Source organism: Neofelis nebulosa, chromosome 1, assembly GCF_028018385.1.
Source record: "Neofelis nebulosa isolate mNeoNeb1 chromosome 1, mNeoNeb1.pri, whole genome shotgun sequence".
NCBI classification, from domain to species: domain Eukaryota; kingdom Metazoa; phylum Chordata; class Mammalia; order Carnivora; family Felidae; genus Neofelis; species Neofelis nebulosa.
In genome coordinates, this window is record NC_080782.1 from 19,940,963 (window position 1) to 19,968,245 (window position 27,283).

Consider the following 27,283-nt stretch of genomic DNA (forward strand, 5'->3'; position numbering starts at 1 on the left):
CAAGTAATACTTAAATGTTCATTACGTAAGTCATTAAAAGAAGGATTCGTGTGTGTGTGTGTGTGTGTGTGTGTGTGTGTGTGTGTTTCCCAAGGTTAATGAGAATTAGGAATTGGTTTTTAAGCAATAAATTTGGATTATAATTAGCATTGTGTTTTTCAAGATTTCTTACATTTTTAGGAAATAACTGAGTATGGCTTCTACACTTTGGGATTTCTTAAAGCTAAAAACAACAAAAAGGAAGAAAGTATTAAATAAGTAGATATAAAACAAATAGTAGCATTGATAAATGTGAATGAAGTTAGTACAAAGTAGGGGCTATTCCTAGATTGCGATTATTTTGGAGACTGGACATAACTAATACTCTCTATATTAAAAAAAAAAGTATCATACAATCAACTGTTCCTGTTCTGTGAAAATTTAGATGTGGAACAAAATAAAATTTATTCTCCAGAATGTTTTAGTAGGCATTCAGATGCATTCATTGATTCTAGATAGGCAGGAGTCTCAAATTCATATCTATTAAACCACTGGACTAAGTCCAAATTCTTGTGTTTATCAGTTTGCATGTCAGCTAAGTTCATGCTCTGGAATGACCATAGATTATACTCGTCCTCAGAGTGCATGTGTTATTTTTCCTCTACCATCTATATAAATATATCTTCTTTTTTTCAAGAACATCCAAGCAAGATAGTTATTTGAGAAAAACACACATCTCTCATTATTATAACTCCATTGAATTTAATTATCTCATCCTTTTAAAACACATATCCCTTTAGTCAAAAATCTTTGCATGGTTAGCACTGTAAAGGAATGGCAAATCCAGCCTCTTGCAAATAAATCAAGTTGAATTTATGATGAATTTATATCAGACTTTCTTGAACAGAAGCACTGCTGATATTTTGGACTGGATAATTCTTTGTTGTGAGGGGCCATCTTGTGCCAGGTAGGATGATTAGCAGCAACCCTGGCCTGTATTCACCCAACACCAGTAGCAATGACACCCTGCTCAGTGGTGACAGACAAAAATGTTTCCAGATACTGCCAAATGTTCCCCGGGGAAGTAGCAGCAAAAGGGTCCCCAGTTAAAACCACAAAATTGTAACATCACCTCTAATATTTATATTTAGATGAATAACTTAATTAAGCACTGAGAGCAAACCCTAAAAAATGTGCAAGTTTAAAGGAAAAGGAAGACTGAAATCAGGAGCTGAGTGAAGTCCTGAAAAGAGGTAAGCGTTGGGCATATGTTTGCTAATTAATCTGTATGCAAATATAGAATGCAAGTTGTTTTTTTTTTTTTACAGGATATCATTCTGTTTTCCCTTTCTAAGCTATTTTCATAAAAGCTTGAAGTGCAAAATGACTTCAGAGTTAATCTAATCCAAATCAGTAATTTATAAAAAATATATACATATGTCATCAGACAGGTAAATTATTTTTCCAAGGGTTCATACTAGCATAGCTAATCCAATAATCCAAAACTCCAGAGTCCAGTCACACCAAATTCCCTAAAACATTACATATACCTTCAGGCATACATTTAGGCTTTCTCCTGCGTCACACTGAACCAAAACTCAGGAAAATATCAAAAAAAAAAGCTCCTTTACACTGAAGTATGTGATTGATATGGCTTAGTAAATTCTGTAATAATTGGCATAGAGACAAGCTGGAAAAAATTGGCAATTGAGGACTATGGGATATGGTAGAGACAAGAATATTGGTTCAGAGAAGATCAAAAAGTTGCTTTCTGTAAGCAATAGTATACAGCATATATCTGTTAGAGTTTTTATCTTAAGAGTCTGTCTGACCATCTATCTTTATCCTCACCTTGGTTTTCAGTAGAATGCATTAACTCAAGATAGTTTATGAAAGAAAACCTTCATTTTTGGTTTGGAGGCAATAATAACATAAAAATATTTGTGGTATTTTCGATGACTTAGTGATCTTAGCTATTTGATATTTCTCAATAGGTACATTACTGCCCCACATTAGAAAAGGAACAGTTGGTACTAATTTAAAATATGGAAAAATATGGGGCGCCTGGGTGGCTCAGTTGGGTAAGCGTCCCACATCAGCTCGGGTCATGATCTCACAGTTTGTGGGTTCAAGCCCTGCGTGGGGCTCTGTGGGGACAGCTCAGAGCCTAAAGCCTGCTTCAGATTCTGTGTCTCCCTCTCTCTCTTCCCCTCCTCCACTCATACTCTATCTCTCTCTCAAAAAATAAACACTAAAAGGGGTGCCTGGGTGGCTCAGTGGGTTAAGCGTCCAACTTTGACTCAAGTCATGATTTCATGGTTCCTGAGTTTGAGCCCTGCGTCAGGCTCTCTGCTGACACTTCAGAGCCTGGAGCCTGTTTCAGATTCTGTGTCTCCCTCTCTCTCTGACCCTCCCCCATTCATGCTCTGTCTCTCTCTGTCTCAAGAATAAATAAATGTTAAAAAATTAAAAAAAAATAAACACTAAAAAAATAAAATAAAATATGGAAAAATACATATATTCAGCTAAATTAACCGATGAAACTAATTGATTATTTAAAATACAATTGGAGGGGCGCCTGGGTGGCTCAGTCGGTTGGGCATCCGACTTCAGCTCAGGTCACGATCTCGCGGTCCGTGAGTTCGAGCCCCGCGTCGGGCTCTGGGCTGACGGCTCAGAGCCTGGAGCCTGCTTCAGATTCTGTGTCTCCCTCTCTCTCTGCCCCTCCCCCGTTCATGCTCTGTCTCTCTCTGTCTCAAAAATAAATAAACGTTAAAAACAATTAAAAAAAATAATAAAATACAACTGGATACTCATAGCATAAGTATGTCAACATAAATTCCAAATGACTTAAAGTATAAATGTAAAATCGAAATTATAATTTAATATTTTTCAAATCTCAGAAGGAAACAAAAAACTGGAGAGATATCCAGCCACAAATTAATGCAAGATGTTACAAAGGAATAATTAAACAACCACTTCTAAGTCTTGATCTCCTCCTTCTGTTAGGGTAATGTATCTGTAGTCTCTACCATGTACCTCCAAAGAGGAGAGCCTCCTTGTTGAGTTAATGACACCTATATCCCCACTCTATCTTGGCCATGTAATTTGTTTAGGTCAGCTGACAGGCAGCCCCAGGAGCAAGAGGACTACTAACACTTTGTTTTGCTTACATAATAACATCAAAGAAATAGTGGACAAATATAAGCTTTGACTTATTTTCAAATATACGTGAATTTCGTATCAGTAGGAAAAAATATTTTTGGTACTTTTTGAGAACAAAAACAAAACAAAACAAAACAACAACAACAACCCCAAAACAAAACAGAACTTAGGTTCCTGATGGAATCTAAATCAAAATGAATTGAAAGGTAATTATAAAAACATCACACTGCTATTATAGACATGGCCTTTTAAAAAGTCTTCAAAGAAAAACTGAATACATTAAATAAGGCAAAAATACAGTCAATGTAAAAGCTATAATAATAACAAATGTATATATTTTGATGGACAATGTGAATATTTGGAAAAATACATGCAATATATAGGACAGAGGATTTAATACCTCTAAGGGACAAAGTACTTTGACAAATTAATTTTAAAAAATGAGACCCTCATAAAAAATGAGTAAAAAAATGAATATGTAATGCTTCCCCAAAAGATAAGAATCATTGTATTATGTATTTGTCACTATTTTTGCTGACAAGTCTATTTCAAATACCTTTTCAATGTTGATTGAATGTCCTGCCTCTTAATTCCTGAATCCTAAGAAAGAATTCCAAAGAATAGATTTCTTAGCCCCTTTTGCAGTTAGAAAACCCACATGTGAGTTCGACTCCACAAACCTGATGCATCACAAATTGAAATGATACATAAATTGGTAGAAGTGGTCACAGCCAACAGGACCTCAGGGCAATAAAAGAAACGTTGACTCTGTTAACAGGCCTGGCAGAGCTTATGGCTCTAAAAAAATTCCAGATGAAATTTTATCATCCCGTGGTCTGCAGTAGCAAAACAGCTAATTAAATCATGACCTATGGTAACCTAGAGTAAAGCGCTCACTGAGCACAATGCTTTGAGGAATCAGGTGGCTGTTACCAGAGAACAATATAAAAAGCATGAGGAATGTGTGAACTGTAAAAGAGTTGATTGTTTCAAATTGTACTGACAGCTTAAAGAAGAATAACAAGCTCAAAGCTCTGATCTTGGCTCAAGGCGCAGAGAGAAACCATGGGAATTTTATGACTAATAAAATAACCTTCTATCATCTACAACTGTAGACCTAAGGCAGAGCCCTAAACTCAAAAATGTGATCCTGTCAATTATAAAATTGTAAGTTGGGTGTCTACACAGTCTCATTACTACCACAGTATGAAAACTAGTGAATTAATTGAGAATAAGTAAGATTCTGAATATTGGAGTAGGGAAATGTGACAGGATCCAGATGGCTCAGTGGCCCCAAACTCCCAAATATCCCTGATCATGGTTAGCAAAAGCAACCCTTCCTTCCAAGTGCGATAAGGCCCTTTTTGCTTTTGCTTAAAATCCAGTAAGGATCTCTTTTGAGAGAGTCACTTTACAAGGCAAAACTATTCTTATTATGTTGATCTTCCACCATGTTTAATTACCTCCTAATCTAATTTAGAATCAGAACCCAATGTGCCCAAGAGAGATAATTACAAACTCAGATTTTAGAAGACATGATTAATCATGAAAACATTACAAGAATTGTTGGATTTGTATCAGCAAAAATCTAGAAAATATACATAGGATTAAGTTCTGAAAGTAATAAACCCAGGATTGCAGAACATTTTATAATGCAACATTTACTAACATGGTTGCCCTTCCCGTAAACTTTAGAATTATTGCGTTATTCTCAGCACATGATAATGGGGTATGCTTTGTTGCTTTATTAGCTAATTAAAATATGGACTTAATGAAGACTATGAGATGCCCCAAACTCCTTGCTATTTTGTATATAAAAAAGATTCATTTAATTAAGGAAATGAGAATGGTAGAGTGGTTTATCATGTGTAGTTCACTCAACTGACTCCTTAACATCTCTTAAAAGACGATGAAAAATGCTTTCTAACGTGGGTATTAAGAAATATAGGTTATAGCATATCAGCATCTTCCAAAAGTCCTGTAGAGATTGTCCTCTGTTAGCTAAAAATGCTACTAAACTGACTTTGCAGTTAAAAAAGCCTCCCTATATCTATGGGCAGCATGGATGAGACCCTTGAGTGTTGAGAGTAAATAATGCCAATGGACCATCAGATTCAAGATGCAATTTCTGTAATTAATAGTGGTACAAGAGAGCATTTTTCAGTGACTAAATGATTCAGTCTCTAGGAGTGAAACAGATGTATAGCACTCCAAGGTCTACAAGAATTATGAAACTGAGAATTCTTTCGGTTGGTGAGGCAGAAAAAGGATGCTCTAACAACAACAGAGATTTGTCTCTTCAGCCAAATTCCAGAACTGAGTCACTTCAAAGACTCAGAATGATTATTTGACCACACCTAGATAATAACCATGGTAACAGCACAAATAGCTTCTACCTAGATTTTCCAAATGAGACTTTCTGGGTTAACTGTGAACTGGGTAGACAGAAATAGCTAGACATTTTGAGAATGTTGATAAAATTTTCAAGCTTATCAAAGTACTTAGGAACCTAAAAATTTTTCTGATCCACTACCCAGAATGAGGACAAATGAAGTATTAAAATGGACTTTTGATCTAATTTCATCTCATGATCAACTCAGTGAAACCTCAAGCCTATCCAATATCAATGTACACAGTTTCTGGGCATATTATTGAAATGAACATGCTCAGAAACTAGAAGAAAATCTCCAAAAGCTAGCTAGCTTTCATTCGTTTTTACTTCTTCTTAAGTATTTAATTTTTTATTCAGATTTTTTTTTACTCCACTCCCACCATGTACCTCAAGGAGAGACTTAACCACAGCTAAATTTACAAGTTCCAGTAATCCCATCCCCCTTGTTCCTGACTGATCCAATGATAGAATTCTGAGAGGCTCTCTTCAGTTATTTTTATGATAGATCTGTCTCACTCTCACGTTCTCTCTTTACCACCTATGGCTATTTTTTTTGCAACCATAAGGGGCCTTATTACTGGAAGAATTCAAAACTGTGAATGAAAGTAAATAGAGCCAGAAAGACCCAAGTTTTTAAACAACATAGAATTCCTATATCTGTGGTCTTCTAGTTAACTGAACCAATAAATTACTTTAGAGATAGAACTAAATTCACTGGCTGTTAGTTCAGTAAAATTTGCAAACAAAATCACCCTTTCTGAGACAAGCTGTGGATGTATAACTAGAAATAAAATGGTATTTGTCAGGTTAATGCTCTATACAGGATAATGTGTTATAATTATGTTATTTATGAAATTTTTTCTAGTATGGGTGTTTAATTTTTTCTTGATGAGAAAGCAACTTTTTATTAAAGAAAAAGAATTCTGGCCATCTTAACATATTAAATGTGAAAAAAATGTGAAAAAAACACATCATGATACTCGCTTGGCAAATGTGAGATATTTCTAAATAAATTTCCAGCAAAGATGTTTAATGATCATTTCAGTGCAGTTTATGCTTCCTGAGAATTTACAACTTGACTCTCTAAGGGCAAGTTTTGTTACAGGTAATATCTTATTCATTAGAACCACTAAGACATTTCATGAGGGTTTTAAAATTTATTAGTGGAGTCACTTACCTATTAATATTGTATCACAGATTTTATTTGTTATTTGAAGGTTTTAAATTAGTTTTTAAAAAGGCATAAGAATTTGAAATTTTGAATATTCGAATCTTAAATCTAAACCACAAATTTACCCAGTGAATAGTTTATAACTTCACTAATATCATTCATAGAGATAGTATACAATTCTGGGTACTTCAAGTTAAATAATTTATGCCTATGTTTTCTTTCTAAAATTGAGGTGCTCACAAATAATTTATATTCAATTTCATAAAAGAGGGCCTAATTTATATCTTGCTAAAAGGTATAAACGGGTGCTTAGAGTTACCTTTTATGTGTTCATGCACTTTAAATTTAAAGACATAAGTTAAATATTTAAGGATTAGGAAATTCACATCACTATTGTATGTACTCTTACTAATTCAAAAATAAACTCGTGTTTTGGGTTAGTTTCAACCTTGACTGTTTTACTAGATTACTGAACAATTCTATAGAACATACTAAAACAAGCAAGAATAACAATTATAAAAAGTAATATTTTGACAGAAGCTCTTGAAGTCTGCAAGTAATTCAAAATTTAAAAGCCAAGAAAACATTTTTAAATTCATATTGAGGATGATTAAGACTACAGGAAATTTATTTTTGACACTATGCAATGCCTCTAGATACTTCTCAATATATCATTTGATTTCAATATAAAATAACATCTACAAAAGAGAAAGAAGTCTAATTAAAGAAGATGTTCCTATAGATATTGAGTTTCGTGCTCAGGAATAAACATTCGATTAAAGCGTTATAGTGCTTAAGTATTACTTAGATAGCTATACCATATAACTTTTTTTCCATCTATAATTCTATAAAGTGGTCAGCATCAGTTAATGGATCACTTGTGTAAACAGTTAAATCATTCTCCATTAGATGAAACCAGTACTCCCTTGAAATCACTATGTCAGAAGAAAATTAAGGCCAGTGTTTAAAAGATATAGTTAATACAAATTTAGAACTTCAATAAAAGTATAAAGTTCAGAAATGAAAAAGGGTTTCATGCTTGCCCGTTTAATATTTGTGCAGAAAATATTATAATCATATGAATCTTAACAGTGACATTTAAACGAAGTAAATATTGAAAATATATAAAATGTAAGTGGGAATAAACCCCTCAGCAACTAGCTTTACAGAATTTGCATGTTCCACCACAGTTGTCTCCTTAACTGTTTGAACTTTTGCTTTATAACTAATCAGCCTTCAGTAACATTCCAAACAGTGCAGTTTTGAGACACCAGAAAATTATAGCCGCCATGCCCGTGTTAAATTATTTTAACTCAAAATTATCCAAAATTACGCTTATAATAATAGTTCATTTTTTCTGAGATGGGATCTTGAATGAACATATGATAAATCACCTCATGATCTGTATAAAATGGTTGAGGAGGGGAACAAACTCCTACCAAACAAACATTGAGATTGCACACTGACGAATTGGGGGCTGTGACCTACTGTTGAAGCAGTAGCAGGAGATATAAGAAAAATCACATAACATTTTGATGATGGTATATAAAACAGGGGATGGAGACACACTGATTGCTAAGATCCTGCCTTGGTCTCTATACACTGGTATGGTGTAAAATTACCATTGTGATAGACTGGGTGGCTTACATAACAAACATTTATTTTTCATAGTTCTAGATGCTGGGAAGTCCAAGATCAAGGTGCCAGGAGATTCCATGTCTGCAAGGAATCCGCCTCCTGATTCATAAGTAGCAGTTTTCTTGCTGTGTCATAACTTGGTGAAAGGTCAAGGGAGCTCCCTGGGACCTCTCTTACAAGGGCATTAACACTCTTCATAAGGCTATGCCTTCCTTATCTAATCACCTCTGCCTGCAACTTATAGCAGATCTCAATTCTAAAACTATATGGCTCTATGACCAAGATCCCAATTTAAAGGTGCCTAACTAGATTTGTAGGTATATTGATGATGATAAAATAATGTCCTCATGAATCTCCTCAAAAAGTTCTAAATCTGCTGTGGTCTGAGTATATATATATATATATATATATATATATAAGCTTCTAAAGCATATATATGTGTGTATATAGAAGTTTTAAAACTTCTATCTAGCTTATAAATTCATTATAGTTTCTTATTTATCTTTTTATCCACCTCCATACCACTCCTCACACATCTAAGACATAATATAAGCTCAATAAGTGATTATGGATTGACTGACCCTTCTCACTGAACATTAGAAACTACCTTCTTAAGAAAAAAAGAAACAAAAACAAACAAAAAAGAGTGTAGCATACAGCATCTTGGAGAAGTTTTCACATATACTCACAGCCATTTTGATATCTTTCCTTCCTCCCACACCCAAAGAGAAAAAGACTGAAAATGTTAAATTGAAATAAATTTCACTAAATACAAAGGGTATAATCTTCCACTACCAATTTAACCCTTAATCCCCCCAAAAACTATTCACTAAAAAGATTGATATTTTTAAGCATCAGATATTCTTCCTAAATGAAAATTTTCCAGGACCTTACAAATTATAAATATTTCTCCCTTTATGTCTTTAAATAGGGGGAAAAAAAGTATTTTATTACTAAGTCGTTCAGAATATAAAGGTTACATATTGGTAATATTGTATATTGATACATGGGATGTTCATTGGCATATAGAAACAAATTATGTCATGCTTCATGTTGAAATAAAATTTTATAATATACATAACATACAGTAAAACCTTGGTTTGCGAGCATAATTTGTTCTGGAAACATGTTTGATGCTTACAATCCAAAGCACGTGTATATCGAGGCAAATTTTTCCCTAAGAAATAATGGAAACTCAGATGATTTGTTCCACAACCCAAAAATATTCATATAAAACTGATTATAATAGGGTAATATAATACAAAATAACAAAGAAAATACAACATATAAAGAAAAATAAACAAATTAACCTGCACTTACCTTTGAAAATCTTTGTGGCTGGTGTGAGGGAGCCAGGAGAGGGGAGGGTTACTGCGTAGCAGGACTTCTACTATCACTAACCGAATCACTGCTACCTGCTGGTTCAATGGAATCTTTTTCTTTTTGTGCAACTTTAACAAGGAACCTATCCAATGACCTAGAATGAAGCAAAGCATTCCTAAATTCACTCTTTTATGGAAAAGCAAGACTGTCCACAGGTGCTTTGAAGTGACAAAAAGTACACTAGTGCCAGTTGCGGGCACCTTCCAATGTTCCGAAAGACCACTGACTTCTGCCACACATCTCGTGGCCTGAGACCGAGCATCCGAACATGGGAAACAATCCCCCACAGTCCCCCAGCAAGCGCGCAAGAGAAGAACCACTGGCTCAGTTCTGATCATGTGATGTTCGTCATCACATACTACTTGTATGGCAAGACATCACTTGTTTATCAAGTTAAAATTTATTAGCAATGTTTGCTCATCTTGCAAAACACTCACAGAACAAGTTACTTGCAATTCAAGGTTTTACTGTATTTGAATATGGAACCATAAGTGCTTTGGGAAAAGGTGAGGCTGCCATTGTTCTTCTTCTCAACAGTATGCATGAAAAGAAAGTAAAATACAAACTGGAATGTTTGAAAATAGTGCAGAAAGTGTTAATAGGTTCTACAAATGCAATTTGATATTACCTGTCCACACATTTTAATATGTTTATGTTAATGCCTGCATTTTAAAATATAACAAATATTGCAAGAGAAATCAAATGACCAAAAATCAGACTTTAGACATGTCAAAAAGCATTGCATATGCTTCAGATGTCTCTCTTAAAAATCAAAATAAGCTTCATCCCAGCTCTTCTCTTTCTTCTCCCTTTACCAATATAACACTGCCATAAAATTAGTGTGTGTGCTTTCATGCATATTTTTTCTATTTTTGCCAAAATTTATATATCCAAAATTAACATATAATTTAATTTTGTATTGTTTCTACTTATATAGTACCACACTGGGCTTTTTTAAAATGATTTTTGTTATAATTGAGATTTGTTCATAAAAAAGGAACATTGTTAGCCTTAAAATGAACGCAGTATACTTACATGTATCAGCCTAAGCACTTCTCAATAAAAACCTGTAAGTTCCTTCCTTTTCAATTTTACCTTACTGACCTCAGACATAAAGCTCTAATCTCTCACAGATGTTAACATATTCATTTTTTATCACAGTAAACATAAAAAAAAGTTTTTCTAATATTCCTGAACATATATTTTTCCTTGTTTCCTTTGTCAGACAGCTCAAAATGAAGCAGTTAATTGTTTATAATTACGACATTTTGACAAAATTATGTAAGTTAAAAGAAGACTCCATATTGTTTTTAAGATGTAAATAACCTTCCTCAACAATCAGACCTCAAATACACTGAGAAAGAGTAGTACTAAGAAGCAAAGTTGTTCATTTTGTCTAAAATTAACAAGGCTTCATTATGAATCAATTAAGATCAGAAAAAAACTTGCATAAGACATATAAAATGTGATAGAGTTCTTTTTGTTCTCAAAATCTGTCCTCTGAATAAAGGAAGTTCTCTAAAAATGAAGCAGCACATTAACATTGCATTTGATTTAAAATCATATAAATCCAACTATTTTTTTTGGTGGGCGGTAAGGACAGAACATATCCCTGTCAAGGTTGTACTTTCCTGACCTTTATATATTGTTTAAAATTACTCTAGAGAATCAACTCTGAATAGGCCAGTTATATATGACCACACTTAGGGGGTGAAGCAGATTTTTTTCTCCTTTCATTGCCACGGTTTTGTAAGTCGTGCCTGTACCAGTCAGTATTCATATTGGACATAAAAAATGTTGACAGAAGAGGTGCAGACTAAATATACAAATTCCAGAAAACAGCAATCAATTTAGCTGACTGACTAGCTCTGGACAGTTTGTTTTAACTTTTGAAGGTTTATGGAGAATTCTTTTTAGTTTCATCTTATCATCAAGGTCTAGCTGTCAGCATAATATACAAGACATTTGGACCTATCAGCATCCAACTTCATATTTTCAAGTTTGAAACTGGGGTGTACCTGCCAACATGCAGCAAATACTGGGATGCAGTTTAATTCAGGAAGAAACCTCCTTCATCAGCTGTCTACTCAAGGACAGACGGAACTGCCAGGTCAGGGGAGCCACACCTGGGAGTCCACAACTGCCCTTGCCCACAATACTGAAGGATGTCAGAGCGTCAGTGGGGAGAAAGAAAACCAAAGAAGTGATCTAAGTCTCCTTGCAATCTCCAGGATTGGTCACCATCTAGAAACCCTACAGAATCCCCATATTCATTCACTTGTTTAAACATTCAAACAACGCATATGAATTGACAGGACACAGCTAAATAAATCAAACGATATTCTTGGCCAGTACTGAGCTTACATTTTTATTGGAAGGATTCAAACAAAGAAACAAACCTAATAAATAAGTCATACAGCAGAAGCAAAACAGGCAAATTCACTGTCATCAAGAACCTTGATTTCATTGGGAGGATACCAGCAATAAACAAATGGAATAAGTAAAATATATAGTATGTTGGATATGAGAAATGCTTAGGAAACACTGAAATTGGGAAAATGGAAGTGTTGAAGGATTTCTATTTTAAATTTTATTTATTTATTTCGTCAGTCATTTTGAGAGAGACAGAGACAGAGACAGAGAATCTTAAGCAGGTTCTACACCCAATGTGGAGCTGATGCGGGGGCTCGATCTCATGACCATGAAATTATGGCCTGAGCTGAAAATAATAGACACTTAACCGATGGAGCCACCTAGGCACCCCCTAGGATTTCTATTTTAAATAGGGATATCAGGGAAAGTGTTTGTGAAGGGGTCGTGTTTGAGTAAAGACCCAAAGGAAAGAAGAGTGAATCTGGCCTCATATATACACACATAGATATATGTATGTAAAATACACATGTGTAAAAATCAAATATATCAAATAGACATGTATAAAATAGATATGTGGCATATATACATATTTTATATGCATATATGAAAACATTTCCAGAAGGGACATAAAAATTCAAAAGCTCCACCCAATGCAGGGGCATAATAGAATGTTACATGCTCAGCTAGAAACCAAAATGGCAGAGGTGGTGTGTCAGCCCTGGGAAAGCAGGAGATGTGCTTGGAGACAGAATGAGAACCAGACCATAGAGGGGCCTTGCCAGTTCTTGCAAAGTCTTTGGCTTTTAGGCCAAATGAGGCATTTGCACACAAGAGTGACATGATCTCACGTACCTGGGCTGAGATTAGTTTGAGGTGGAGCAAGCATGGAAACAAGGAGATCCATGTGAAGGCTACTCAATTCAGTTAGAATGAAGACTCCAGAAAAAACGTCAGTACAATTCTACAAGACACAGCTGACTTTTAACAAAACATTCATTTAATGTGGTGAAATTTTTTCAGCTTTTGAATGTTGTAGGCAAGAGTACACTTGGTAGATGAATAATACACACACACACACATACACACACACATATACATCATGTGTGGGCTGTGAGAATTTGCAAGGAAGAAGAAGATAGGAGCATGAGGGAAAAAGGGACATTCTCCTAGCTAGCCATAACAGACTCAGCTCCGTTGATATTAAAACATCTATTCTGGTAGGCTGTGAAAATTTGGAATGCATTAGGATGGATGAGAGTGTGCAGAGCCAGATATGTGTTTAGCCAAATCACTCTTACTTCTAATGAGAAAATGAATCACCATTCTTAATCCCTGTTAGTTTTGACAGTGATGATCATGATGTATTTTAAGTCTGCTAATATAAACTTTTGGATACACAGGATGTCTTACTGCTCTGCAGACGCCCAGCACTTAACATTTCTAGGACAGAGGAGGCATATATTCATGGTGGTAATATGGCAGCTCTCAATATTTCTGAGATACCAAACATTGCTTCATGTATTGTAATTACAAAGACATAAAAATGCAGGTAGTTGGGGCGGGGAACCCTCTAAAGTCACATTTATATTTTACCCACATCCACATATTTTTTTTAAATATTGCTTTACCTAGAATCATTCCATTTTGTAAAACTCAAAGAAATGAAAAAGATAGAAATCTACCAATTCAATTCTTCCCATTTCAAAAAAAAAAAAAAGGATTTTGAGACTAAATAAAGCTTTGCACTTGCATATTTGACCTTAGTTCTGGCACTTTCTAGGACATATAAAAATGTGAGGTAGCTTCAAAGAGTGCTGTGCTCATAATGCCAAGTATATGGAAAAGAGGAAGAAAAAAGGTATGGCTCTTCCAGAAATGAGTACTATTTCCCCTTTCCTCTGTGTCACCCAGGAAGAAGATACAGGATTGGGAAATGAAGTTACCGGATCAGGGCAGACTCTTCATGTTCATTCATAGCCAACTCCATGCCAGCGGTTCCTGCAGATGCAGGGAAGCCAGTCAGGCACGCTCCCGATGGGGGAACTAGTTTTATTTCACAGTCGTGAACAGCTGGAGAGCACACAGCTAATGACCGCTTGAGCATGAAAGTGTCTAATGACTGCATATAAAATATGACACGCGATAAGGATAAAAGGTAATAACAATATATAAGAGAACAAATGTGCAGTGAGTGACAGCCCAAAACCTGTAAATCGCATAACAAATTTTAAAGGAGAATGTCACTGCAACGTGCATTCTTATAATAGAGTATTTCTTTCAAATCAGAAATAATTTAAACAATCAGAGAACTTCTCTTTTCAAATACCTCAAAGCTACGTGAAACGAAACTGATACAAAGATAGCGACAGAGAATAAGAAAACCCCAAACAGAGAGATTTACAGATCTGGCAGGAGCTGTTTCAAAGGCATTTAAGCATCATGTGAACAAAAATATTTATGAAATCAAACAACCCTCTGGTCAGAGTATCTCTTACCTTACAGAAAAGGAAAGCTATCAAAAACAAAGTAAGCAGAAGGCATTGCTGAATTCCAAATGCAAGTGAAGGGTGAGCTGTACTTTTAAATAACCGCATATATGTTTTTAGGGATTTGTCTCACAGCATGTGCCTTTTTTTCCCTCTTCACAAAACTGTCAACTGTATCAGTGATGAAAATGAAAAATGTATCACTCAAAACTATTTTTTGCATTTTCTGAACTGTACCTTATCTAGTGAGAAATGAAAGTTCTCTCTCTTTTTTTCCCTGCAAAATACATTTCTATAACATTTCTTCATGATCACAGTAGAACAGCAGGTTGAAGGAAAAAAACAGGACATCGCCAGATACCCACACAACAACTGTTTTTCAGAGAGCTCACTAGGTGCTCCAAGGTACAGGAGGGACCAAAACCCCGCCATCAAAGAAGCAGCATCCTGTTGAGAGGAAGGAACCACTTTTAGACCAGTAACACCCTCCTCTGCATCGTTTCCTCCATAGCACTTATTACCATCAGCCATATTAAATATTTTTGTCATTTAGATTTTTATTGTGTGATCCCCACCCTGAAATTCCATGAGGTCATAGATTTTTATGTATGGATTTTTGTCCCGCTGCTTCATTCAATATATAAATGAATCAATATAAAGTTACCAACTATTACTGAAAATTATTTTATCGAATTGCGAGTAAACAACCTAAAGAAAGAGGGAGGAAAACATAACCATTTCTGAGACATTTAAACAAAGCTATAATGAGGTGACACGAGACTGAAAAGAGTGGTCATGGGGGTATGAGAAGGTTTCCATGTTAGTATATCAAATTATGTGGCTACCGTATCAATCACTACACAAAGATGAAATCTAAATTATTTCATTGTTAGTCCGGCCTCGTCAACCACATCCGAAAGTATTTTTTTCTTTTTTAAAAATAATTTCGTAATTTCACTTCTGAGGTTCTAACATCACAAAGGAACTTAGAAGTCAATGCTTCTAAATGCTCAATTTTTGGTGGAAACAAAATAAACGCAAGAGGTATAAAAGCATGTGTTAAAGATCCCTTGATTGGTGGAAAGGGCAAGACTGGAACTCATATTCTAAGATACTCACTCTTTGTGTTATGAACTTCTATGATCCACTTGCCTGAAGGTTCTCACACAATGCTGACTGCATTACCTCAAAGAAATATAGCAAAGCTAGAAAATGCTCACAGAGAGACAACTAAACTATTGTTAAAGAAATGAAGCAGCTTTGTATAGGAAGACCTTAAAGATTAGAATCTTCAATCTGGATACTCTGACATCTATTAAATCATGAAGAAGGTTGGTAGTGTGAAAGCCAAGCTATCCACAAACTTCAATTACACAAGGTCTAAGGGCATCCTTTGAAGTTTAAAAGAGATAAATTTAGGACAAATAATGGGAAGTGCCAAACTACTTTATTTATTAGATAGAGTGCTTATGGAAGTAACACGGACTGAAAATATAATAGGTTCATAAAAGGTTTAGATAAAAAACATACAATAAATCAATTCTAGACTATTTAAGGGAAGTGGCCCAATATACCATTAAAACTGCTTTTATCTTTGTCAAAGTACATACAGGGCTCTTCTTGTCTTTAGTGGTACTTGAAGTGATCGAGCTTGAACATTTTGACACCAAAATTAAAGAACCACGTGTCTTGGCAACACGGGCTAAACAGTAAAAGTTGATGTGGAGCAGAGCTCTACACCTAACTAATTCTCAATAGTTTACTGTTGACTGGATTAATTTCCCACAGTGGAGATGAAATTTCCAAATGGGACCATTATGAAAATGTGATTTGAGATACTGAACTCTCTCTGAGGCTGCATCGTCTCCGAATGTTTGGATTAAATCTCTACATTTAGCAGCAAGATCTGTCTGATTCTGGAATATATACTTATATATATATACAGGCATACAAATACACATATTCACAAATTCATAAATATGAAAACATACCAAAGGCTATTTTTCTACCAGATATGCACGCTAGGTTTTGGGACACAGAAAGCTCTATTTTGAAGCCTCTTAGTCTCTTGGTGTTACATCCCGAATATCATGAGGTCTAACACATTTTAAAATGTTAATCTTAGCTGCAAAAAAAAAAAAATATCACCGTGATATATTACTCTCACTCAACAACGAAATATTGAGAGATAATTTCAGATTTATTCGTGAACTTTTAGGTTGAATTGTGTTCTCTTATCATAATTCCTACTGCTACATTGATGTGAATAACTTGTAGAATAATGTTACTGGAACATGTATAAATTAAGCAGGAGATTTTTTGGTGAAATGACAAACATTTGTACTTAGACCATAACACAAAAGTAGTAATTACAAGCAAAACTGACAAAATTAATAGTATTCAAATTCCTACTAATTCTATGCAAGGGATTATTTTGGTTTACAATAACTAATTGGTTGAGTGTGAATATGGCACTGAGAATTAAAATGGAAATTATTTAGAGATTAATACATAGAGAACAAAGTAGGGGCACCTGGGTGGCTTTGTTGGTTAAGCATCCACCTCTTTTTTAAGTGTTTATTTGTTTATTTTGAGAAAGGGAGAGAGAGAGCATAAATGTGAGCACATTTGAGTGTGGGAGGAACACAGAACACAAAAGAGAATCTCAAGCAGGCTCCATCCTGTCAGCACAGAGCCTGACATGGAGCTTGATCTCAGGAATCGTGAGATCATGACCTAAGCCAAAACCAAGATGGATGCTTAAACAAATGAGCAACCCAGGTGCCCCTAAGCACCTGGCCCTTGATTTTTGGCTCAGGTCATGATCTCATTGTTCATGGATTCAGGCCGGCACTGAATTCTGTGCTGGCAGCATGGAGCCTGCTTGGAATTCTCTGTCTCCTTCTCTCTGCGCTTCCCCTACTCGTATTCTCTTGTTCTCTCTCTGTCTTCTCTCTTTCTCAAAAATAAATAAATCAACATTAAAAAAAGAACAAAGTAAATTCTTGATTCACTTTTCACTATGTGGCAAAACTTTCAATTAATTCAGATAATTCATCACAATATCATTTAAAGCTCACTTGGAAAAACCCACTAGATATATAATATTTCTACCTCTGTTCTTGCTTTAGAAACCTAAAAGAAGCTCAACAGTGACAATGATCACAATGGAAAAGTGGGTCCTGGAATAACATGAGTAATTTTTTTTTTTTTCCAACATTTTTTATTTATTTTTGGGACAGAGAGAGACAGAGCATGAACGGGGGAGGGGCAGAGAGAGAGGGAGACACAGAATCGGAAACAGGCTCCAGGCTCCGAGCCATCAGCCCAGAGCCTGACGCGGGGCTCGAACTCACGGACCGCGAGATCGTGACCTGGCTGAAGTCGGACGCTTAACCGACTGCGCCACCCAGGCGCCCTAAGAGTAATTTTTTTAATGTTTATTTATTTTTGAGAGAGAGAGAGAGAGAGAGAGAGAGAGAGAAGGCAGGGGAGGAACAGAGAGAGGGAGACACAGAATCTGAAGCAGGTTCCAGGCTCTGAGCTTTCAGCACAGAGCCTGATGTGGGGCTCGAACCCACAGACCGCAAGATCATGACCTGAGCTGAAGTCAGATGCTTAACTGACTGAGCCACCCAGGTGCCCCAAGAGTAATTTGTTACAAGATGGGTTTTTTTTTTTTTTTTTTTGCCTTAAGTGTATGATTACATTAAATATATCCATACTCTCATATGAAAGTTCACAGTTTTCAAAATTCATATAGCCTGAATCAAGTTTGAAGAACATTGGTTTATATCATAATCTCAACATGGTTTGCTAACAATTAATTTTAAAAAATATATAAAATTCCTCTTAAGGTTAGAGCCACATGGGAAAAAACAATGTTATTGAGAGTTTTCTTGGTAATATCTGTTCAATTTACTAAAGCTTAGTAAATGATGTTTATATGTACATTCACTTAATAGTTTTTTTCCTCTCTTTATATAAAGACATTGAATGAGTTAATTTATGCTATAAAGATCAATTTAAGAGTTTGGAATCTTTCATTTCTCATATTCTCAGGAGGCTTTATGATGATTGACAAGCCTTTTTAAACTAAATATTGTTTTGAAAAATTAGTTCATATTCATAATACTTTCTAATAAGGTACAATGTATTGATTAATGTACAAGGTACAATGAAGATGGTTTTCTAACTGTAGACACATCAATTCCCTTACCTCATACCCAGAGCCAACCATTGTGGCCATTTTTCTATGTCTACTACAGAAATATCCTACATATGCTTCAGAATATTATTATATGCCTTATTTCTCTAACTGGAGGCATGAAAAAAACTACAATATAATGTTAAGAGAATGACATGATATCCATAAGGAATTTATGGTTACTTTTGTAGGTTAGATATTTTAGTAAAACTTGTTCTATGTACAATGCAAGTTTTCTCTTTGCCATGACACAATTTATGAACAGATTTTGATAATTCAATTGTACATATTAATAAAACAGTGCTTAAAATATGGTACATTTGCTGTACGATTACATGCTAAAACCCACTTATTTTTAGTCCAATGTCCTCACTGAAAAAGAAACAAATAAAAATAGCCATTGGCAAATAGAAATTTTACAAAAAGGAAAGCAGGAGTAGAAAAAAGTAGATCATGTATTTTCTCCTTTCAGGAACGCATACATGGCTTAGGTAACCAGGGGGGAGATGGTAAGAATAGAGGGGCAGGGGCCATACTAGACTTTGCATTCTGGCTCTCAAACGTACTCGCTTTGTGCTTTGTGAAAGTTATCTACCCTCTCTGTGCCTTGGTTCTCTCATTTCAAAAATGAGATAATAATATTATTCATAAAAAAATTCTTCTTTAATGATGATAAAGAAAAACCCTAGACGTAAATCACTCTGAGCAGTGTCCGGCACTTAGAAAATTCTCAAAAAATGACAGTTATTGCCATTATGAGGCTTATTAATATTTAGCCATTTGCTTTAAAACTTTTTAATAACAGATCTAACATCTCCTACAAATAATCAGTATTAGTGAAAGAACTATGGCAGCTTTAATTATTATATAAAGAATAAGCAGTGTGTATCATACAACAGTAGTATATTACATGTATTACCTCATTTAATTATAAAAAAATAAATAAACTCATGCAACGGGTATTACCCGACTTTCCATTTTATAGCAAGGAAAACCTTTTACTACTTTTATAGCATGGTAGAAACAACACAAGGATGGGAATTTTAAGACATAAGTTCTACTTTGTGTTTTGCCAATAACTGACTATGAGATTAAGAACAAGTTGTTTTCTTAAGAAACACACATACACACACACAAATGGGCCTCGACTGAAGCAGAAGTTTTGAAAGGCTGTGTGATACATCAAAGGTACTAACTCACTAGTGTCGGCATCAGTAGTTTCAATAGCTTTGGAACACCAGATCCCATGAGCAAACACAGACTAGAGAAAACTATGCTTCCATCAGTAGTAGAAGACACCAGAGAGCAACCAGGCCATTGGGAATGACGTATGGAGTGGAGGAAAATCACAGACATGATATGGTAACTCAGGGCACACCAGTGTTTGAGGGCACATACAGGAAAACTGCTGGTGGTAGAGAATGGGCAGAGGCAGACATACTATTTATTAGCATAATTCCATTAGCACTTTCAGGCTGGCTATTAGTTTTGGTTCACTTTGAAGCACTTGGTTTTATAGTGCCACCACCATGTGAGGCATTTAAAATGTCAAGCATAATGCTCAATTATTTTTTTAAGTTTATTTATTTCGAGAGAGACAGAGAGAGCGAGTGGAGGAGGGGCAGGCAGAGAAGGAGACAGAGAATCCAGATCGGGCTTCGCGCTGTCAGCACACAGCCTGCCACAGGGCTTGCACCCAGGAACCGTAAATTCATGACCTGAGAAGAAACCAAGAGCTGGCCGCTTAACCAACTGAGCCACCCAGACACCCCATGGTTATTTTTTTTTTTTAATTTTATTTGTTCCAATGAATTCAGGGTAAAGTAATATTTCCTTATTTATATTAGAGAGAGAAAGAGCAAGAGCACGTGCATGAGCAGGAAAGAGGGGTAGAGGGAGAAAGAGAGAGAATATTAAGCAGGCTCCACACTTGGCACAGAGCCCAGCTCAGGGCTCAATCCTACAACCCTGGGATCATGAGCTGAGCTGATATCAAGAGTCAGACGCTCAACTGATTGAGCCACCCAGATGCCCCAAAGAATATATGTTTTTTAACAGCTTTAAACTAGTACACCTCTTGTGAACTTTTTAATCACGTCTGAACCCTGTAATTTGTTTGCAAGTTTCTTCATAAATATAGTACTCTCAGATTAAACACAGCTTTGTTCCTTAGTGGCCAACCAATCTTCCATGTCCATTCCTGTTTTTGCTCCTAGTGATAAAAATGGTAAACTGGCTGCTCTTTGCACACATTGTATACATCTCCAAGCAAAGGGAAAATAACAATTCTATCTTCCCCATTATTTCACCTTTTAAACTTATACTAATGATTCCTAAAACCTACTGCTTTAGAGTCATTTGAGTGCTTAATCATACCCCAAGTACTGACTGCTCTACTTTGTTTCTCAGTAACATACTGCATCTCTTACTTTTTCCATTATACTTATCTCAGTGTACAATACAAAGCTCTGTACATAATAGGTGCTTAAAATGACTATAAAGCAAGAGTCAATTAGAAAAGAATCAAATAAGAATTTGTGTATCTTAAAATAAGTAACGTCTCCTTCATGGTGGTTACTTTCAAGAAAAAATACTAGTTATTTTCAATGTATTTATGAAACTTTCCCTTTTAAAACCGGTTTGTGATCAATTTACGGCTCCAGACATAAACACATCACAGTATTTTCTAGTTATAATGATTTCTCTGGTGTGCATATTCAAATCATCCAGGAAGAATTTTAAAATATGTAAGGCCAGGGGCACCTGGGTGGCTCAGTAGGTTAAGTGCTGACTTTAGTTCAGGTCATGATCTCTTGCTCCATGAGTTCGAGCCCCATGCAGGGCTCTGTGCTGACAATTCAGAGCCTGGAGCCTGCTTCAGATTCTGTGTCTCCCTCTCTCTGCCCCTCCCCACTCACACTCTGTCTCTCAAAAATAAATAAATATTGACAAAAATTTAAAATATGTAAGTCCAGGGGCGCCTGGGTGGCGCAGTCGGTTGAGCGTCCGACTTCAGCCAGGTCACGATCTCGCGGTCCGTGAGTTCCAGCCCCGCGTCGGGCTCTGGGCTGATGGCTCGGAGCCTGGAGCCCGTTTCCGATTCTGTGTCTCCCTCTCTCTCTGCCCCTCCCCCGTTCATGCTCTGTCTCTCTCTGTCCCAAAAATAAATAAAAAACGTTGAAAAAAAAATTAAAAAAAAAATAAAAATAAAATAAAATAAAATATGTAAGTCCATACCATAGCTCCAAAAAGTCTAGGGTGGGGTCAGTTGTGCATATTAAATGAATAAGATAATAAATTAATCAGTTTGAGGGGGAAAAAAAACTGCTTTAGGGTTCATACTTCTAAAAATGAAAATTGCCTTTTGTTAAAGGAGGGATAGTGAATAGCGTCCACTGGAAAAGGAAACACCGTTTGTGTCCTCAAAGACTTAATCTTTGAATTACTCTATGGTAGTATGTATATCTTTAAATTATAATCCATAGTATATGTTCAACTTATGCATGAGTTTCCTTATCATACATTTGCTACTATGTGGGAGTTATGGAGCTAAGCATTGGTGTTGTAGATAAAAATCAAAACGATCCTGGATTTAAGAAAGTAATTACAGGGGCCTGGGTGGCTCAGTCGGTTAAGCGTCTGACTTCGGCTCAGGTCATGATCTCACAGTTTGTGAGTTTGAGCCCCGCGTTGGGCTCTGTGCTGACAGCTCAGAGCCTGGAGCCTGCTTCAGATTCTGTGTCTTCCTCTCTCTCTGCCCTCCCCTGTTCATGGTCTGTGCCTCAAAAATAAACACACAAAAAATTAAAAAAGAAAAAGAAAGTAATTACATATAAAAAAGAAACAAGGCATATACAAAAAAATAATTCAAGACAGATGATGACCCATAGTAAAAGAGAGGTGTAAATAAAGAGTTAAGACTTTTTTTTTTTTTAATTTTTTTTTTCAACGTTTTATATTTATTTTTGGGACAGAGAGAGACAGAGCATGAACGGGGGAGGGGCAGAGAGAGAGGGAGGCGCAGAAGCGGAAACAGGCTCCAGGCTCCGAGCCATCAGCCCAGAGCCTGACGCGGGGCTCGAACTCACGGACCGCGAGATCGTGACCTGGCTGAAGTCGGACGCTTAACCGACTGCACCCAGGCGCCCCGAGTTAAGACTTTTCTAAAGCTAGGGAGTCTGTCTAGCAGGGGAATCAAAGAGTATCTCAAGTAAAAGCAACACTTGAAGCCTATCTGAATGGTAAGAGGTTTTGTAAGCAGAACCTGGAGGCAGAATGACCAATATAAATAAAGCTGGGGAGATGCAAAATAATAATAATTAAATAATGCATAGAACAAGGAGAATTCTCCTAGAACTGAGAGCTGGTCACTTTGTATGTATTGAGGCAAATCACTAGGTGTGGGCAGGGTGGGGGGATGCTGAAGGAGCTACAATGATTTAAAAGAAGAAATAGATCAGATTAGGTTAAAAAATTTGAATTTTACCTAGCAAGCAGTAACAACTCTGGTAATGTTTATTAGGAGTTTATAATTGCAAAACAAATCTCTAAGTGTTTTATAAGCACAGTTTCATTTAATCCTTTCAGCAGGTTTAAGAAGTAGCCATCATTATCCCATCTTCCAGATGAGGAAACCCAGCCTTAGCTAGATTAAAATCCTTGGCCGAGATTTCCAAGCTCTTTGGTGATGGAAGTAAAACTATGTTGATCCACCTGCTCAACTCTGGAGTGAGAATAATTTACCACTACTTGATAGCATCTGTCAAAACAGAGATAAGCAGGAAAACTTGCGAGCTAATGAGCGACATGGCTTTATGGGTTTCGCTTTAGTTTCATCTCTGAAGCAAGCCTTTCTTAGACTCTAACATTGGCATATGCCCTCATCTTTAACTTCATAGTACCCTGTGCTTATACTGTTCCTTGCAGGCATCAGATTATTTGTAATTTTTGTTTTGATTGTCTCCTGGAAAATACCAGAAGGCATTCAAGGTTGGAAAGTTTGAATATCACTTATTTTCCATAACATCTCGGTATCTAATTTACTGCCTTCTTCATAATGAAATATCAATGACTATTAGTAAATGAATAATTACATGAAAAATGGATTAAGAAAAATATATTTTAGGAAGGACTAGAGCAGGGAGAGAGAAGATCACCTAGGGGATTTTTGGATTTGTACAGAGCCATGTCTCGTTTCATTAGTTTCACCTTCAATAACAAATTAAATAATGAACAATAATCAAATAACATCTTTCAAACTCCCCTTCATCTCCTCTATGATTAAATTGCCATGTTCCCTTATCCACATTCCCCTAAAGCCTCATTCATCCTACAAGCAAAACACTAAATAACTATAAGTGTATTTACCTTTAAATGTTGCTTTTTTTCTACCGTATTTTCATCTCATTGAGGAAGGGACCAAATTATCTATAACTATTTCCCAGGTTCCTAGCAAACCTCGTAAAACTCTAAAAAATATGGTTGAACTGAGAAGGAAAGATACAATTAGAACCTCTTCTGTATTGTTGCATGGGAATTAGGAAAAGTATCAATTTTATAATTTTTATAGAGTTAGAATTAAAAAGGTTCATCAAATAATCATATTGGGGTGGAGAGAGTTAGATTTACAAACAATGCATTTGCCCTAAGTAAAAATGATTTTAAAAAGTTTAAAAACGGTCTCAGGAATGATGATTAATGATAATACCCAATTATCTTGGGTAAGTAGGTATACTATGTTTTAGACTAAAATTGACAAGGAACTAGAAATTTTTAGCTAAAAGTGTTTGGGGTATTTCTTGGTTTTTACTCACCAGGGGAGATGTTTTTATATGTTTTCTTTCTATATTTATGATTATCCATTTACTATCCATTCTGAAAAAAAAAAACTTTGTCCAAAGCAATTGCACAAAATGTGAATATAACATCATCCAAAGGTTTTATCTAAATTTTAAACATTTCTAAACTCTTAAACACAACATTTCAATTTATGTCTCCATTTTGGATTATAATAAATGCTTTGTAGGCTTATTTGAAATAATACAGTGTATAGCACTGCAAAGAAAAAAAAAACAACCTAGCAGTCCTTTAAGAATAAAAGCAAATCAATAGTAATATCTCTTAGAATAGAAGCACTTTCGTTGACAGAGGGAACATAGCTTAATGGGAAGCAAAGTAATCTTTGTTTTCAGTCAGACTATTGGGCTGTGCATGAGAAATGATATGCTCTGCCCACTTGTTTTACATTAAGAGGCAACCTGACATGTTCAAAATAGAGACAGAAAATGATTTGCTTTATAAAGACGGACAACTTAGGGGCACGTGGGTGGCTCAGTCTGTTGAGCACCTGACTTCAGCTCACGCCATGATCTCACGGTTCATGAGTTAGAGCCCAGCATCGGGGTTGCTGCTGTCAGTGCAGAGTCTGCTTCCTATCCTCTTTTCCTCTCTCTCTGCCCCTCCCCTGCTTGTGCTCTCTCTCTCTCTCTCAGAAATAAATTAACATGTTTAAAAAAATAATAAATATGGACAACTTATGGCTTTAACACATAACAGAGAAAACCTTCATAAGATTATTTTGTAATTTTATGAGTTTGTCTTCAGTTCCCTTTGAGCTTTATTCTTTTAATTAATCATCTCATTGATCCGGAGAGACAATTCAGGACCTGTTCACATTGTGGGCTGTAAATGTGACTAAGCCTTCGCATGTCCAATGTTGGAACTGAAGTCTTATGCAGGTGATGATGCTGCTGATGAAGATGATGATGATGATGAACAGTGTTACTTTAGTATGATAACATAAATGTGTCCAGAGAGACAGGCAAATAGAAAGAGAGAAAGTTATAGATACAGCTCTAGATATAGAAATAAGAATTAAAGAAATAAATTTTTTGCTACAGGCAATGTGGGAAGAAAATGTTTTTTAATCAAACGGCTTCGTTTTTACCTGTAGAGAATAAAGTAACCAATGAGGAGTAAGACCATATAAGCAATCAATGCCTGTTCCAGATTTTAAAATCTAGAAGTGCTTATTTCTGGCTTCTAGAAAATAATTGTATTGTTTTGTTTTTAAGTGCAGGTATTTTCTTTTAAAATTACAGGAGAAGCAGTAACTATGGGTACTCTCATGCAAGTGTGTTAAGTTACAAAAAACCTAGTAAAAGAGGTTTCACATTCTGTGGATAGGTACCTTATGCCACACAAACTATAAATTATTCTAATATTTATGGAGAAATGAAAGCAAAAAAATTGTCTCCCTAAACTTCCAATGAGCTCAGCTCAAAAAGACAATCACAATCATTTGTTTGCTTTCTCATGCAGGCTACATATTTATGTTAAAGTTTTACAAAACTCAAGAGTAACAATAATGCAGCCCCTGGTTTCTTTGTGCTATATACCAGAGGATGCTGGAAGAAATGTTGCTTGAGAAAGTTAAACATTTAAGGAGTCATTAGAGTTGACTTGCAGCGACACAGTGAAATACAGTTTAAGTTAGAAGTTATATCTTACTTTGGGGCATCTGGGTGGCTCCTCGGTTAAGCAACCAACTTGGGATTTCAGTTTAGGTCATGATCTCACAGTGCGTGAGTTCCAGCCCCACGTGCTGGCAGTGTATAGCCTGTTGCGATTCTCTCTCTTTCTCTCTCTCAAAATAAATAAAGAAACTTCAAAAAAATCTAAAAACTTATTTATTTCCTCAAAAGTGTTGTTTAAAATATTTTATTTACATTTTTTCAAAACGGTATTTTTACAACCTCACACTGATATATAAAAATTAAATTGAATTAATGTAAAAATGATCTATTTTTAGTACTACTATATAGCCCTTATGTTCATATTTGTTTCTTTTTTCTTTTAATATTTCTATTTTAGGGGCGCCTGGGTGGCTCAGTCGGTTAAACGTCTGACTTCGGCTCAGGTCATGATCTCACCATCCATGAGTTGGAGCCCTGTGTCAGGCTCTGTGCTGAGAGCTCAGAGCCTGGAGCCTGCTTCACATTCTGTGTCTCCCCCTCTCTCTGCCCCTCCCCTGCACACTCTCTGTCTCTCAAAAATGAATAAACGTTAAAAAAAAATTTTTAAATATTTCTATTTTATTTTTTTAAAGTAGTCTCCACAACCAATGGAGGGGCTTGAACCCACAACCCTGAATTCAAGAGTCACATGCTCTACCTACTAAACTAGCCAGGGACCTCTTTCATTGGTTTCAATGCTTCCAGGTGTAATGATTAGTTAGAAAATAATCTGGGGACGCCTGGGTGGCTCAGTCTGTGAAGCTTCAGACTTTGGCTCAGATCATGATCTTGCCATTCAGTGTTTGAGCCTCACATCGGGCTCTGTGCTGGCAGCTCAGAGCCTGGAGCCTGTTTCAGATTCTGTGTCTCCCTATCTCTCTCTCTGCCCCTCCCCCACTCATTCTACCTTTCTCTCTCTCTCTCTCTCAAAAATAAATAAACATTAAAAAAAGATTTTTTTGGGGCGCCTGGGTG

At 35.9% G+C, this 27,283-nt stretch overlaps 1 protein-coding gene and 1 long non-coding RNA gene across 4 annotated transcripts in view; one reads left to right on the forward strand and one right to left on the reverse strand.

The window, feature by feature from the left end:
* LOC131504246 (cadherin-10) overlaps nucleotides 1–27,283 on the reverse strand; it is a 210,178-nt gene that overhangs the window by 170,515 nt on the left and 12,380 nt on the right. The window contains exon 1 of one of the 3 annotated variants that reach the window (XM_058716311.1): nucleotides 9,666–9,838. The exons of the other annotated variants lie outside the window; for them this stretch is intronic. The gene's annotated coding sequence lies outside the window, so the exon portion shown is untranslated. Of the gene's footprint in view, nucleotides 1–9,665; nucleotides 9,839–27,283 lie in introns of those variants that run through there. 3 annotated transcript variants of the gene reach the window in all.
* LOC131504262 (uncharacterized) lies at nucleotides 1,003–27,182 on the forward strand. Its single transcript, XR_009257891.1, has 3 exons — nucleotides 1,003–1,232; nucleotides 8,379–8,455; nucleotides 26,667–27,182. It is a non-coding gene; the product is annotated as an uncharacterized LOC131504262 (long non-coding RNA).